The sequence below is a fragment of the Thrips palmi genome, unplaced genomic scaffold, assembly GCF_012932325.1.
Source record: "Thrips palmi isolate BJ-2018 unplaced genomic scaffold, TpBJ-2018v1 HiC_scaffold_5, whole genome shotgun sequence".
Lineage (NCBI taxonomy): Eukaryota > Metazoa > Arthropoda > Insecta > Thysanoptera > Thripidae > Thrips > Thrips palmi.
This window is the reverse complement of record NW_023144632.1, coordinates 1,828,869-1,844,761: the sequence shown is the minus strand read 5'-3', so window position 1 is coordinate 1,844,761 and position 15,893 is coordinate 1,828,869. Positions and strand designations below refer to the sequence as shown.

Sequence of the window (15,893 nt, the reverse complement as noted above, 5' to 3'; positions counted from 1 at the left end):
CTCTTGTCATTCATGAGCAGTTCTCGCGAAATGTGATAATTTCGTGTCCTCTCTCTGGTTCTTCCAACCTAAAGTCGATTTGAACCGGGTCTTTTCCTACCTTAATGTTTTTTGACCTTGCGGACAAGGTACAATTCTTATCAGGATAAAATTTTGCCTCCTTCCACCATTAAATTGCAAGTTTTACCCCAGAATGTAATTTCCGTGGACACTTTTTGATGTCCTACGCTCCAGATTTGGGGCTTCGCGCCTCTACTACAGCCCAAGGGAGTATGAGAAATCACTTTCGCGAAGTGCATTTTGTTTTACGCAAGTGAGGCTACGTTTTGACGTGTAGAACGTATCTCTCGGGTAAAATTTGCAGACACAAGATGACTCCGAAAATTGTCCTCCACAACTAAAAATCGAAAAGTCTAAAATCGGTTTTTTTGAGACGGTTTTTCTACCTTGTGTGCGATCGTTCTGAAACTTTTCTTATATTGTTGGTGCATTCGTGCTACACAATTTTCAAAGTGGCGGAGTAATGTGGCACCATAAGAACGGAAAATATAAACTTAAATCAGTTTCAAAGCGGCGAAAAAATTGGTCTTGCAAGCAATAAGTGTAATTTCCGTTCCACCCATTGCTAGCAGACCATTCAAAATTTTTATTGCGAACCAATCCTTGTGTGTTTGCCTTGTGGACAAGTTGTTCCAGTAAAATTTTGGTTCCGGTGGCACTTTTGGTTTGGCTTGTAAACCCCATTTCATGCAATAATGTAATTTCCGTGGACTGTAATTTCCGTGGACAAAATGGGGTTTTCCTTGCGTTTCACGTGATTTTCGCCTCGTAAGGGGCCTCAGCTCTAATGTATGTCGATATTTTTCTGTTTTAAACCTCTCTTATGGAGGGAATGCCATTCTTATGGCCTAACCCAAGAAAGCATGCACTGAATATAGGTCACTGGCCAATCATAGGTGCGTTTACTTGAAGAAAAGTTGATCGGCAGGTCGATCGAGTGGCCCACTGCTCGCGCCGCGGTATTTTTAGCCGTCTCAAATGCAAATTCAGGCATTTCAGGCACAAAAGTTAACAACCTACACATTTTCTAAAAGAGGAAATGGTTTCTGTAATCTGTTTGACGTTTTGGGTCTTAGCACGCGAAAGGCAAGCTGAGGAAAGTCGTGGCGTAGTTTAACATAACTGGTTAAACCCGTCGCAAGTCACAAAATGGACCCAAACGAGCAGCGACCCGACTTTTTTAAGAGTCTAAGCTTTCGACTCCACTCATCAGATTGGTCAAACAATGTATTTTCTGGACAACCAAGCGGTTTTATGCTGCTTTGTTCGGCGCGGCCGGCATACTGCCATGACAGTTCTGACTGCGAGTCAGTGAAACCGTACAACGTTGATTATTCAGATCGGAAAGCTTAACCTAAAGCTTTGAGTCTTGCGAAAAATAGGCTCGCAGTATTTTGGGGTCTAGCTGACCAGACCATTTAAAACTTGCGGTGGACTTAACCTGACCGATATGTTAAGCAACATGACGCCCAAGGAGAACAGAATTGTCACGAAAAGCTCATCGTGAGCTGATTTCGGGTCACATGTGACCTCATATGTGCTCAAATCGTGACGAAATTTTATCACCTGCAGCTCAGGGTGACCTTTTCGTGACGATTCCGTTTCCCTTGGGCGTCTTTCCTAAGCTTGCCGTTTGAATGCTAAGACCCAGTTTATCGAATAAATTACAGCAATCTGTTCCTCAAACTTTACTCTTTCCGAAAATATAGGTTAGTAAACGTTGGTGCCATATATGCTAAGAGGGCTAAATAGACCGCACCGCCGATCAACTTTTCCTTAACTGACCGCAGCTATTATTTAATATGTATTTTCCAAACATAGAGGACACGCAGGAGCTGATCAAGTGGGACTTTCCCCCGTTGTCCACTGAAGGGCCCATCATTTGCCAAGTGTGAGAGGTACCGCCTGGGAGGTAAACACTATGCAACCGTGGTCAGAAGAAAATGAATTCACAGTTGTTCCCGAGACAGGGAATTAAGCAGGGGAAGGTGGACACCGGACCCTCCTGCTCACAAAGGCTGTTCTAGGGTGGGGGCCCCGCACCCCTCCCGGGGAATGTATACCTCCTCACTTACTGGTCACACTACGACTGGGACCTTGTAGCCGCATGAGGTTCTCCTCCGCCAGTATAACGTGGCACCCTAGTAAGGACGGCCATGTCCCGTTTGGCAGTGCACGCGGGCATATGTCGGGCTGGAAACGGCATACGATCAAACTGTGGTCTAGCCCGAAATCTTATTGTGAGGCACGCAACATGGAACCAGAACGCACAGATGTGGAGGGAGCTGCCTAAACTGCATGGCGTTTGCGTTCGTATCGCACCTATTCTAAGGGCCCATTAAAATGTAATTTCCGTGGACAATTTCTGAGGCTGTGTAATTTCCGTGGACAGCAAAAAAATTAAAATTGCGATATTTTCTATATTAGTGGGGTGATAGTTCGCCCCGATGAATCCATGATCCCTAGTGGTGTTCTTAAAGTAGTTTCATAGCTAAGGGGCCTACGGTGAAAGGGCGTATATTTTTATACCAAACTGTTCACGAGAACCTCCGCTACACGTTGGTGTGTTCGAAAAGTATCGTTCATGCATTAGTTTGCAAGATATTTAGAGTTAAAGTTTGGGTATTTTAACATGGGACCTTACGGGAGAGCCACGGAAGGGCCCCGAAAATTTCATATCTTTCAGTTTGTATACGGTGAAAAGTCTCCAAAAAACTAATCGGCGGGTTCATAATTTCATGAGGAACGCAACGGTGTAAATGAAAGTACTCCTTCATGTGCTTTTAAGAGAAATATTTGTATTTAAAGAGCCAAAAGCGGGTCCGATCGGCGGCAATGGCGCCGGGTCCTTCCGGTCGGCGCCGCAGCGCTAGGCGCGCGCGCCCTCAAACCACTCGGACGGAATACAAGCTGCTATGTAATTATTTCTCAGCAATAACTTGACCAAGAGTCCTGGAACGTAAGAACGGATATTATATGGGGTTATTCCTAAAAGAGCAAGAGAAATTTGTGCTTCGGAAAGTCCATTAAATACGAAAGAGCGGGGCTACCTGGGACCGAGTAGCATTGCCAACCTGACGGCCCCAACTCGCAGTCTCTTCTGAAGACACAATATCTGCACAAACAATCTGTTTTTGTACGTCAATTTTTATTTTCGCGATCTAAAATGTCTTGATAATTTGAGGGAATGATTTTGGTCGTCGTTAGACTGTCATAATATTTTTTGCTAGCTCCGCCATTTTCGTGTTTGGAGGTTCTCGTCAGGACAAAACCTAGTCAAGTGCAGAACTTTTTCGCCTATAGATAATTGCTATTTAATACATAATACAAAACAAAAATTCCAAAAATGTTTTAAAGCCCAAATAAAGTGGCTTTAGCACCAAAGTGCTTTTTTAAAAATAATTGCTGATTATTTTCAGTTGGTTTGTCAGTGGTAACAGTTGTGCACTTGACTAGTCCCTTTAGCTATGAAACTACTTTAACAAGATAAATGCAAAAAAACTGGTTTCAATTGAACTTTTTTTCAAAAAGTTTCGGGGCCCAAAATTAACCATTTCGCGAGAACAGCTCTCATACTGCCAAGCTAGGGTAGCCCAAAAAAATCGAAAATTTTCCGATTGTCCAATTCCACTCAAAAATCGATTCTTGACAAAAAGAATAACCTATATTTCTTGCGTTTTGTCCTAAGACGATTTTGAATACCGGCTCAACGGCAAAAATGGTTTTTAACCCGTTTTAAGCACCAAAATTGTCATAACAATTCCAGTTTTTGTCGGATTTTCAAAAACGATACAGCAAAATGTTCGGTTTTAGACGGCAAACAAGTTACATTTTCACCGTTTTTTTGTCAGACTTCGTCTTCAGTATTCCGCTTGCGTTTTTCGCTGAAAAAAAAACCAATATTGTTCACTATTTGGAGATAATTTTCTTGGTTTGGACGGCCGAGTTGCGGCCCTATCCACTTTTTTTGGCCCGTCCCGTTTATTTTCTGTAAAAAAATGACGGAGGGACGGGCATATAGTATGATCCCTGCTGTGCGTCCGTCCGTCCGTCCGTCCGTCCGTCCGTCCGTCCGAGAACTTCCCGTGGTCCGATCTTGACCAAATTTGGTATGCAGCCTCCTTGGGTGACCCTAAGAACTGCCCGGTGGCAGCAAATCCGATCCGAGCCCCGGGGCGCTGCTGCAGTTGCATCATGGTCTACATGGGGTCGAGGAGGATTTCGGCAACGGATACAGCTAGGAGGGCATGTAGGGGTATTTTTGGAATCGGGGCGACGAGACAAAACCAACGGTGCCAGTTTCAAGCGAATCGGAGAAGTTTGGACCCGGGTTCAAATCCCAGTAGGGTGTATTTTGAACATTCTTTTTATTCGAGTTGTTCCATTCTTTCTGATGTTTTGGAGGGTGCTGATGACGAAAATTTCATCTATTTTGCCCCAGACACTGGTTCAAATCCCGTAAGGGATTAACATAGACGAAATTCGCACATTTCTTAATGTACGGGACGGGCCATAGTTGGCGATGTGTATCGCTGCTTTTCCTGTTATTATCTTACCCTTTCCCAAAACAAACCGACCACGTGAAATATAGCAGTGCGTGCATATCAATTTGCCTACCATCTAGGGGCAAGCATTTCGTTGTTTTCAGTATAAAGAAAAGTCTGTTGAGCTCTGCCGCCGCAATTTTCCTCCGATTCTCAAACCTGACATGTCATTTTGTTCAGTTTTTCTAAGACAACCAAAAAAGATTTTGGTCATTTTTTTGTCAGACTGCGTTTTAAGGTCCGTCTCTGCTTAAAACGTGCAAAAATCGGCCAAATTCGAATTTTTTGCCCACTTTTGGACCGTTTTTCCCGTCAGCGATCCACGTGACCAGCCGATGATCACTCTTTCACCTTCCCTTGCCTTTCTGGAATGGCTGGAATAGGAAGAGCCAGGTCCTAGACACGCACGCACAGGTCCAGGTATGATTTGGCGGGTCATTTAGAATTTTTCTTTAAAAAAAAAAGGACAAATAACGCCAGCCCGGACGGTTTTGGGCTCGTGTGAAAAGTTCAGTAAAATAAGAGTGTCTCAACCGATTTTGTCTAGTTCTGACCGGTATGGAGAAGTTGTGACAGGTTTGGACAAAAAAAACGGTCCAAATGTGGGCGAAAAATTCGAATTTAGGTGATTTTTGCACGTTTCAAGCAAAAAACGCGCCAAATCACGCCTGGACCTGTTGTTCGTGTCTAGGACCTGGCTCTTCTCAATTTCAGCCATTCCAGAAAGGCTAGGAAAGGTAAAAGAGTGGTCATCGGCTGGTCACGTGGATCACTGACGAGAAAAACGGTTCAAAAGTGGGCAAAAAATTCGAATTTGGGCGATTTTTGCACGTTTAAAGCAGAGACGCACCTTAAGGGGGCACACCAGTGAAAATCGTTAAATTTTTGCCTTCTTTTATATTTTATCTTATTTTTCTGCTATTCATCCCGAGTCGAATGCCGCAAACCCCACCCCAAAATTCCAATTACTTTGGCTTGTGCACATTTTTGAAGTTGTTAAAAAGGTTATTATTCCTGGATATTTTGGCCCAAATTGTGAACGTTCAGTTTTTTTCACTTGAAGTTTAATTAAAAAACCCTTAAACCCACCCAAACGCAGTTAAAAAGAGGGTCTTTTTGGTGAAAAACGAATTTAAAATACGTCAAATAGCGCATTTATAACCCAAAAAAAACCTCAAATCTATGTTTCTACTAAAAGGGTTTTTTCTCAAAACCCCTTTTTTTGTCCCCCTCTCACGGGGAAAAAAACTTGAGAAAAATTTAATGCGGTTTGCGGCAAAATGTTCGTTAAATTGCGTCTATGGTCTAAACCCTCGGAAATGGCCATCCCATAAATAGGACGGAGCTGCAGCCATGAAAGCGCAAAAAAAATTGGTTAAAAAATTTTTTTTTATTTTCCCTTTTTGAAAAAAAAAATTTCAAAATCTTTCTTTTTGCAGGCCCGGGGTTCAGCCCATAGCCACATGTGCCCTGTTGAGAAATTTTCAAATCCCGTGCTCGAGGCTCAATCCAGAGAGGCGGCATCGTGGCAGGAGTGAGACGAGGTCGCAGAAAAATGAAGTGCACTGGCGCTCCGTCTTGCCATCGCCACCCCACCCCCCCCATACTGATTTTTCTTTTTTTTGACATAATTTTGAGCCACGAATAAAATATCAATCGAATACATAGGTTACTTTTCTCAGAGTGATCGTTTTTCAAAACCTCTACATTTTCACTGGTGTGCCCCCTTAAAACGCAGTCTGACAAAAAAATGACAAATATGTTTTTTGTTCGTCTTAAAAAACTGAACAAAATGACATCTCTAGTTTGAGAATCGGAGGAAAATTGCGGCCTCAGAGCTCAACAGACTTTTCTTTATACTGAAAACAAAAACATGCTTGCCCCTAGATGGTAGGCAAATTGATTTGCACGGCTATTTTTCACGTGGTAGTTTTGTTTTGGTATAGGGTGAGATAAAAAAGTGGATAGGGACGGCATACGGGACATGAGCCCCGTCCCGTTTGCACCCCGATGGTCTGAGCCCCGACCTGAGCCGAGCCCCAACCTGAGCCCGGGTTGAGCCCTGACTTGAGCCCCGACCCAAGCCCTAATTTCCAGAGCCCGGATTGAGCCCCGACCTGAGCCCCGTTTGAGCCCCACTTGAGCCCCATTTGAGCCTCATATCAATAAATTATGCAAAAATGCGTGATTTCAGGTCGCGGGGCTCAAATGGGGCTCGAGTGGGGCTCAAGGGGCTCAATCCGGGCTCTGGAAATTGGGGCTTGGGTCGGGGCTCAAAATCGGGGGCCCAAACCCCGGGGTCAGGTTGGGGCTCAGGTCAGGACTCAGACCATCGGGGCTCAAAAGGGACGGGGCTCATGTCCTGTATGCCATAGGGACGCAACTCGGCCGTCCGAACCAAGAAAATTATCTCCAAATAGTGAACACTATGTGTTTATTTTTTTTAGCGAAAATCGCAAGCAGAATACTGAAGACAAAGTCTGACAAAAAGTTAGTGAAATTGTAACTTGTTCGCCGTCTAAAACCGAACATTTTGCCGTATCGTTTTTGAAAATCCGATAAAAACTGGAATTGTTATGACATTTTTGGTGCTTAAAACGGGTTAAAAACCATTTTTGCTATTGAGCCGGTATTCAAAATCGTCTCAGGACAAAACGCGAAAATTGGGGTTATTTATTTTTTTTGGTCTAGAATCGATTTTTGAGCGGAATTGGACAATCGGAAAACCTTCGATTTTTTTGGGCCACCCTATGCCAGGCTCGCCCACGTGGAGGTCTCTGACAAGTAAGTTGTTGTCTACCACAGCCTGTACATTTAGGATATATGAAAGCTATCTGTTCTTATAATGTGCAGCATGCTTCACTGACTCAGTAACAAAGACATGGGAACCATCGATACTGCCAACAATGTTGGCGAAGCCCGATACTAGGGTGGTCCACTTTTTTTTAAAGTTTCAAAAATTGAGGAGCGCCGTCCAGATTCTGAAAGTAGGTGTAAAATCATGAATTTTGATACAAATATTATAAGATTTGGATCATTCTTAGGGGTCCATCAACGCGCCTGAACTTTAAAGAAAAATTGAAAATGTACTAGTTTACTAAAATCGATGCTGTTTCGAGAGTCTTTGTCCGATTTTCGATTGCAAAACGGCGATCTTTTCGGGAAAGTGCCTTCTAATTGATGATGTACATACCATGACGATCCGACGCATTGCCTTCTTTCCAGGGGCGTTTAATCCCGTTTTTAGTCCCTAAATCCAACATGTTCCTGCGTTTCGAAGGTGTTGGAGTCGTCCGATCGAATTGTTTGGGTCACCATTCGACGCGCCTGATCAAAACCTTTCGAAAAATGTCTCAGGCGTCAAAATCAGTTGGTTTGCCTACTGTACAGGAGCAAAAAACCACTAAAATTCGCTTAAAAATTGCACTTTTGCGATACAAAAAATCTCTTTGGGCATCGTGTCAGATTTCTTGTGGTGCCATTTGACGCGCCGGGTCAAAAACTTTCAATTACCGTTTCGGGCGTCTGGGAAACCGGTAGGTTGCCTATCCCACAGACCAATTTTTGACATTCGACATTTTTTTCTTGTAGGGTCGACAACACACCGGATTTGTACGCCTGAGACGATACTCGAAAGTTTTTGACTGGGCGCGTCAAATGGCATCACAAGAAATCTGACACGATACCAAACAAGATATTTTGTGTCACAAAAAGGCAATTTTTTAGCGAGTTTTAGTGGTTTTTTGCACCTGTACGGTAGGCACACCAACCGATTTTGACACCTGAGACATTTTTCGAAAGGTATTGATCAGGCGCGTCGAACGGTGACTCAAACCATCCGATCGGACGACTCAAACACCTTCGAAGCGCAGGAACATCTTGGATTTAGGGGCTCCAAACGGGATTATACGCCCCTGGAAAATAGGCAATGCGTCAGATCGTCATGATATGTACATTATCAATTAGAAGGCACATTCCCGAAAAGATCGCCGTTTTGCAATCGAAAATCGGACAAAGACTCTCGAAACAGTATCGATTTTAGTGAACCGGTACATTTTCAATTTTTCTTTAAAGTTCAGGCGCGTTGATGGACCCCTAAGAATGATCCAAATCTTATCATATTTGTATCAAAATTCATGATTTTACACCTACTTTCAGAATCTGGACGGCGCCCCTAAATTTTTGAAACTTTTAAAAAAAGGGGACCACCCTACCCGATACTCCTAGAAATAGGGTAAACTATACAGTTATCGGCAGGGGTACAGTTATCGTCATCTCGGCGAATAATTGGGTCCTGCTCTGCAAGAACGCGTCCGTTGGTGATGCGGCCAATGCTGGTCGCTAGAGACACCTTTTGATCATGCAGGACCGAGACAGCATCGCGTTTGACTGAGCATGTCGGCCAACAGAGCCATGTTTCTTGTCAAGTGCAGAATGAAGCTGCTTCGGCCGCCCGATCTTATCTTCCATGCTAGGAACAGGGGTTCAATCTTTCGTTAAATTCGTGAAAGTGGGCCGGAAAAAACTTTTCTCATTGCCAGGTTCCTTCTCCCCATCTATTGAAGATGGCATACTGTGCTTGGTGCATAGAAATTCCTCTTGCTTGCCCTCATTCGGGGGGTGCCGCTAACTGCACCAGAGAAATCACCTCAAACACAGTTATCGTCAGGGTGGCCTCAAACTTCACTGGTGTTTCGGGCGTCGTCCGGGAGTTAATATTCTGATGCTTTATGACTGTAGGAAGACCCCTGCCAAATTTGTATGAAATCGGACCACTATTTCCCAGTGATCTACGTGATTTACGAAATGTCCTCCTCGGCGCTTTGAGAGGTTGTATTTTCGCAGCTCAGGGTATTAGTTGTCCGTGAGTCAAAAATGAAGAGCGCGAGAGGCATAACAGAAGAGAGAGTGGGTTCGTGACATGTCAAGGGGTGATATAGAGTGTCTGTGACGACTGTTAGAAATTTTCGTCACTTTCGGTCATGTTTTGCCTGTTTAACAAGGGGTGCCGAATACTGTCATAAAGGGTGCTGATAAACTGTATTTTGGCTGCCGACCACTGTGTTTTTGGTAACCTTTTCCTCGGGTTAAATAAGAGCGCCACAAAAAGTTTTTAGTGAAATCTTTGTCAGCCACTTCGTTGTCTAGATCCTTCTGAGGTGTCTGGAACAAGTCGCACGGGTCTAAGTGTCATAACCTACCCTAGAGGCCCTTAAAAAGAAAGCGATGCTCTTAAACTGACGGTAACTGTATAGTTTACCCTATTCTTCTATATTTACAGTGATATGCTGCCAGCTTCTTAAATGGTCTGTTGGAATAAAGGTGGTGATAAGTCGGTGGGTCAACAGGAACAATAAGCCGATTACCACAAAGAAGAAGATACGTACCCAACCCTACACTGAGAAAACAAATGCGGAGGATTCCGCACAATCTGATGCGGTGTAATTTTCTATCAATTTGACCGCACTAACTGATGCGGAGAAGATTGACTTCATTTACTCCTGCGGTGTGTGCCAAACTGATGCGGTCTCAGTTTTGACCGCATTAGTTGAGGTGGATTTGAAGATCCCACGATATTTACAGCAGTGGCAACTTCCCTTCCCAGTCCATCCTCAAAGTGGTTACGTTTACTTGGCCATCTCATTTACGTCTTAAACAATATTATTTGGGAAACCAGTACATACCTGTCATGTAGATGTTTGTAACGCTGAGATGAGCGTGAAGTTAACAGCGATATCAGCCTCATTAAGTAGTTTTTTTTTTTAAATAAAAACCAATGATTGAAACTGCATTTTTTTAGAGATGACTTGTCACACAATTTGAAAACACAATTCAAAATTCTTTTTATCTTTCAAGTCCTCGGCAGTCTTCGGTGAGAACCACTGAGGTTTCCAATGTTGTCCAGCCCAGGGAAAGGGTTTGAGGTTAAGTGACCGGGTTGCTTTGGCACAAATATTTTCAATACTGCAATATAGAAGCATGTCAACACATGCGAAGCACTACAGTACAACTGTATTTTAGTAATATTCATAGTTTTATGCTTTAAAACATCCACAACTATTGAAAAATCCACAGGTGTAAATGGGATCAGGATCTTCTGATCATTTACCCATTTTTCTGATAAAATTTGGGATTTTCTGATCATTGGTGACTTCAAAAAAATTTGGCATCAGAATTACAAGAATTTCTGTAACTGTGAAATGATCAGAGAAAAAGTCTGATCGCTAGTAAGTGATCAGGGAAAATTTCTGATCCGAAAAGTGATCGACAGTGATCAGAAAGAGTCATCAGAAAACATAGACATTCTGATAACATGCAAAACTATCAGAAAATCGTGATGTCTCAAAAATCTAGATGCCTGTAAAACAGAAATTTTTGGGAAATTTTTGGGTTTCAAATTTGGTGAGCGGTATGTTCGCGACATTTGGCTAGGGCATTTCAAGGTCATGAAATTTAGACCATATCTTTTTTGGCTTTTGAGAGCTGATGGCGAGCTAGCGTGAAACGGATTGCAAAATTTGGATCGGACTCAGTTTCGCCCCCCTAGAGCCGTTTGCCTCATCTCCGTATTTTTCATGGTCGTGAAAATATCCTGAGTCAGATATCGTTACATTTCTGATAATACAATTTCTGATTCTACTCCAGTGGTGATCAGACCCGAGGTGATCAGAGCCACGCTGATCAGAAACGTGATCAGGAATCAGGATAAAAAACATCAGAAAAGGTGTTCGAAAAAGCGTCAGGTTTTTTTCTGATCCTCTATTTTCTGATCCAGAAAGTGATCAGCGCTAGGTGATCAGAAAATCCTGATCCCATTTACACCTGTGTCGTTTTTCACACAAAGAAAGTTCAAGACACACACTCTCATAGAGAACAACAAAACAAGCCTAACAACAAGAAGATGGTAGTGCCAACCTAAGATCTTGGGAACGTGCTAGCGTTAGGGGTCGTTCACATACCACGTGACCTATTTAGGGGGAGGGAGGGGTTTCGAAAAAGTCACGGAAGGTCACAAGGGCGGACGGGGGGTTGTCAAAAAGTCACGTGACATGAATATTTCGGAACTAAACGGACTCCACTGCACATTGTTTTTAAAATTAAAGATAGTGACACTTGAATTAAAATGACAGTTGCTACAGCACCGAGGGGGTATTCACTCGAGGTATTCTGTGTACCTACTAGGATATTCATATTCATATTCTTGAATATTCATTAATATTCGTGTATTCACAAGTATTCTCCATATTCACACATATTCAGAATATTTCGAAGTATTCGTAAGTATTCACGGATATTCTCTTAGTATTCACGGGTATTCCCTAGTATTTAGAGGTATTTTAATACTTGTTGACATTATATTTCGTCGTTCTTTTGTCCGAAATTCGGCGCGAGAGCTTCTGGTTTCACTCTCGGGTCCATATTTGGACGTGTCTTACGGACAAAATGAGATCCGAGAAGAATCCTGGTTTGCGGCCAGCCGAAAAACTCTATTCTTTAACTTACATATTCACATATATTCTCAAGTATTCACACATATTCTGGGGTATTTGCACATATTCCCAAATATTCATTCATATTCTTTGATATTCATGGTTTTTTTTGTATTAGGAGATATTCGCGACTCTTAGTATTCAGAAGTATTCCACAAGTATTCACGCATATTCATATTCTGTGTACCCGAAAAATCCGAGTGAGTACCCCCTCGTACAGCACACTCTTGCCGAGGAATGTGTAATTCACTTTACAAACCACGCAGTTTTCACCTTGCGAAGAACTGTGCATTCGTATTTTGCGAGCAAGCCTTCAAATAATAGTTCAGAATGCAAACACGTTCTTTGCAAATTACGGACACGAGGTTTGCCAAGAGCGAACAAACGATTAGTTATGCCAAAAACAATCTTTCTATAACAAACAAGTCAGATTTCTTGCAAGGTTTTCAGTGTGCAAGCAACAACAGTAATTCATTAACACACTGACTATGTAGGTTTTTATGCATACGCAACGTACGAAATTAAACATGCAATACGTTGCGCAAAAATTTGTGCGTAACATTACACGAATTTCTGCATGCATGTTTAATTCCGTACGCGGGTGCGCATGAAAACCTTCATTGTCATTAAGTGTGATCCCTTCAAGTCCTATCCAGCTGTGGTAAAGCTTTCTTATTCTCGCTCGAATCTTACGCAAGCCAAGAAACAATGAAAAGACGACAATGTTGGCGAGGCAGTCTTATACTAAAAAGCAATTGCCAAAATTTCCCAAAAATTTCCACGTGATTTTGGGGGGGGGGGGGGGGTCGTGAAAGAGTCACAAAGGGTCACAAGGGGGGAGGGAGGGGTTCAAAAGTGGCCTTTTTTGGGTCACGTGGTATGTGCATGATCCCTTAAGGTAAAACCAACTTTGGATGTATTTTAGGGATTTTTAAGGGAATGGTTTGTTTCTTAAAGCTTAAAATTTGATGAACGACTCACAAAAAGAACAACTTTATAGTTAACTTTTTGACTCATAAGATGTATTTTTTTATGTTGGCACTCCTTTGTTTTTGTTTAGCTTATTTATTTTTTTGTTGATTTGTGTGATAGTGTCAGAGATTTGAAAGATTATTTCCCTTTTGAAAAGTTCTTGCAATGGTTTGGAATGATTCAGACCCTGAAATTATGAAATAACCTCAAACAAAGAAATGCTGTAGTGCGTCGTGTGCGTTGACTTGTTCAAATACAGCAGCACAGACAATTCTTTAGTCAAGCAGCCCGGGTTTAACCTTACCAGCATGCGCATAGCCGGCTCATGGAACTAGTATCACCAAAAGTATGAGGCTAAAAATAATTTTAAAATGATGAATAACAATAGTTTTATACTGCATTTGGAACAATATCCAGTGTCAATCAACATTTTATACAGCCAAAATTATTATTCCGTGGCTTGCTGTTTCAAACACAGGATATTTACTCATCGCAGCGTTACAAACATTTACATCAAAGGTATGTGTTAGTTAGTCAATGATAAGCATCAGAAGTAAATGAGAAGGCACAGTACATGCCATCCTTTTCTGGTTGTCCAGTAAGAGACGGAAAGTTGGTAGCAGCCGCTAGCTGTTTGGCTGTTATGAAATGTAGGACTCCGCATCTGTTCATGCGGTCAAAATGGAAACCGCATCAGGAAATGCGGTTAAATTTTTCACCCCATGACTCCTGCGGTGAAATTGCATCAAAATCCTGGATTCAGGTGACCGCATCACTTCATGCGGTCACTTACCTAAACCGCATTTCAAATGCGGAATTCTCCGCATTTGTTTTTTCAGTGTATTTGACCGTCTCCGTCCATAGCCATCCACTCCAAAGCCGCAATATTTGCCACATTCATAATCAGTTCAAACGGCTCATCGTCATCATCATCCACTAGAAATACAGCAAAGGCAGCAGCTAACGCACCTTGATTTTCGTCGCTCATGATGTTCATTAATCTTGCGTGCTTTCGTTTCAACCAAGAGCGATTTCCAGTTTACTTAAGTAAACAATTCTGCGCGGAACATGCACGGCACCGCGGTATACACATTGCGATTGGCATTCGTTTTCCGACCGCTTCCGACCAGCCGCCCTTCCCCCCCTCCACTGCCTTTCGCCCTCCGAGCGACGCTTCGGCGTGACGCTCGGCGTGACGCTCGGCGTCAGCATCACGCCAATTGGTCACCCCTTTTGCAGGCTCTTTAAACCCAAAAATAACTCTACCCCGGTCAAGTTCCGGGCCCGCCGTCTGTCCAGGATGGCGACAAACATAATGGAATCAGCAAAAGAAGTCAAAAAATCGAGCTGTTTGACGACATCCTGGACAAACTGCTGGCCGGAACTTGACCAAAATTTGTTTCGAGTTGGGCCAGCATCTCCCTTTTCGATTCCGAAGTCAAAAGTCCCGGACACCAAGTTGGGTCGCGGCCAGAGCTACTTTGGGGTTGAAAAAAAACCCAAACCCTCTAGGGGCAAGCATTTTGTTGTTTTTCATATAAAGAAAATTGTTGTGCTGTGAGACCGCAATTTTTCTCCGATCTTCAAACCTTAGTTGTCATTTTGTTCCGTTTTTAAAGGCAAACAAAAAAAGATACGCGTCATTTTTTGGCCAGACTGCATTTTTAGGTCTGCTCCTGCTTGTAACGTGCAGAAATCTCCCAAATTCGATTTTTTTTTCTACGTTTTGAACCTTTTTCTCCACAGTGATCCCAGTGACCAGCTGATGATCACTCTTTCACCTTCTCTGACCGTTCTGCAACTGATGGAGACGAGAGGAGCCAAGCCCAAGACACAACTGAACAAAACCAGGCAGGATTTTACGGATCGGTTAGAATTTTTTTTCCCCAAAAGGGGTTAGTAAGACCCGTTCGGTTGCGTCTAGGACCTGGCTCTTCTTTTTTCAATCAGTTGCAGAAAGGTCAGAAAAGGTGAAAGAGTGATCATCGGCTGGTCACAGGGATCGCTCAGGAGAAAAACGGTCGAAACGTGGCGAAAAAAATCGAATAATGGCGATTTCTGCCTGTTACAAGCAAAAAAAGCCCTTAAAATTCAGTCTGGCCAAAAACTGATAAAAATCTTTTAAGTTTGCCTTAAAAAACTGAACAAAATGACATCGCAGGTTCAAAGATAGGAGGAAAGTTGCGGCCTCAGCGCTCAACAGCGTTTTCTTTATATTGAAAAAACAAAACAAAACGCTTGCCCCTTGATGGTAAGCAAATTCAGGTGGTTGGTTTGTTTTGGGATAGAGTCAGACAAGAAAGGGTAGAGAAACCGATCTCACCCGTCCGAAACAAGAAAAATATGTCAAAATAGTGAACAATATGTGTTTTTTTAGTGACAATCGCTAGCAGAATACTGATGACGAAGTCTGACAAAAAATTGGTGAAATTGAAAATTGTTGGCCGTCGGAAACCCAAAATTTTGCCGTTTCGCATTTAAAGGGTAAACTACACTGGCCGTCAAAATTTAAGCCCCACTTTTTCTTTTTCTTATAACTCTTGCCAGAATTGAGCTATAAAATTGAAATTTTGAGGAGATGTGGGCCAAATGTTGGGTAAACGTCCTCAAAGTTTCAACAACGAAACCCACCCCTATCCGTCTTTTTCCACCCCCCCCGTAAACAAATGTCAAAATTTTTACACTTTGTAGGGTTCAAAAAGGCCTTCCTTTTTACAGAGGGTTCAAACTTGCTGAGTCGACTCATTTTTACGTCTCTTTCGATTAAGACCAGAGCCACCCCGTACGACGCGCCGTTCCCGAGCCAGAAAAAAAAACCCCCCCCTGC

At 42.7% G+C, this 15,893-nt stretch overlaps 1 protein-coding gene across 1 annotated transcript in view; it reads right to left on the bottom strand.

Annotated features, from left to right (window-relative positions):
- Window positions 1–15,893, bottom strand: part of LOC117650730 — a 225,683-nt gene that overhangs the window by 231 nt on the left and 209,559 nt on the right. The gene's annotated exons all lie outside the window — the stretch shown is intronic.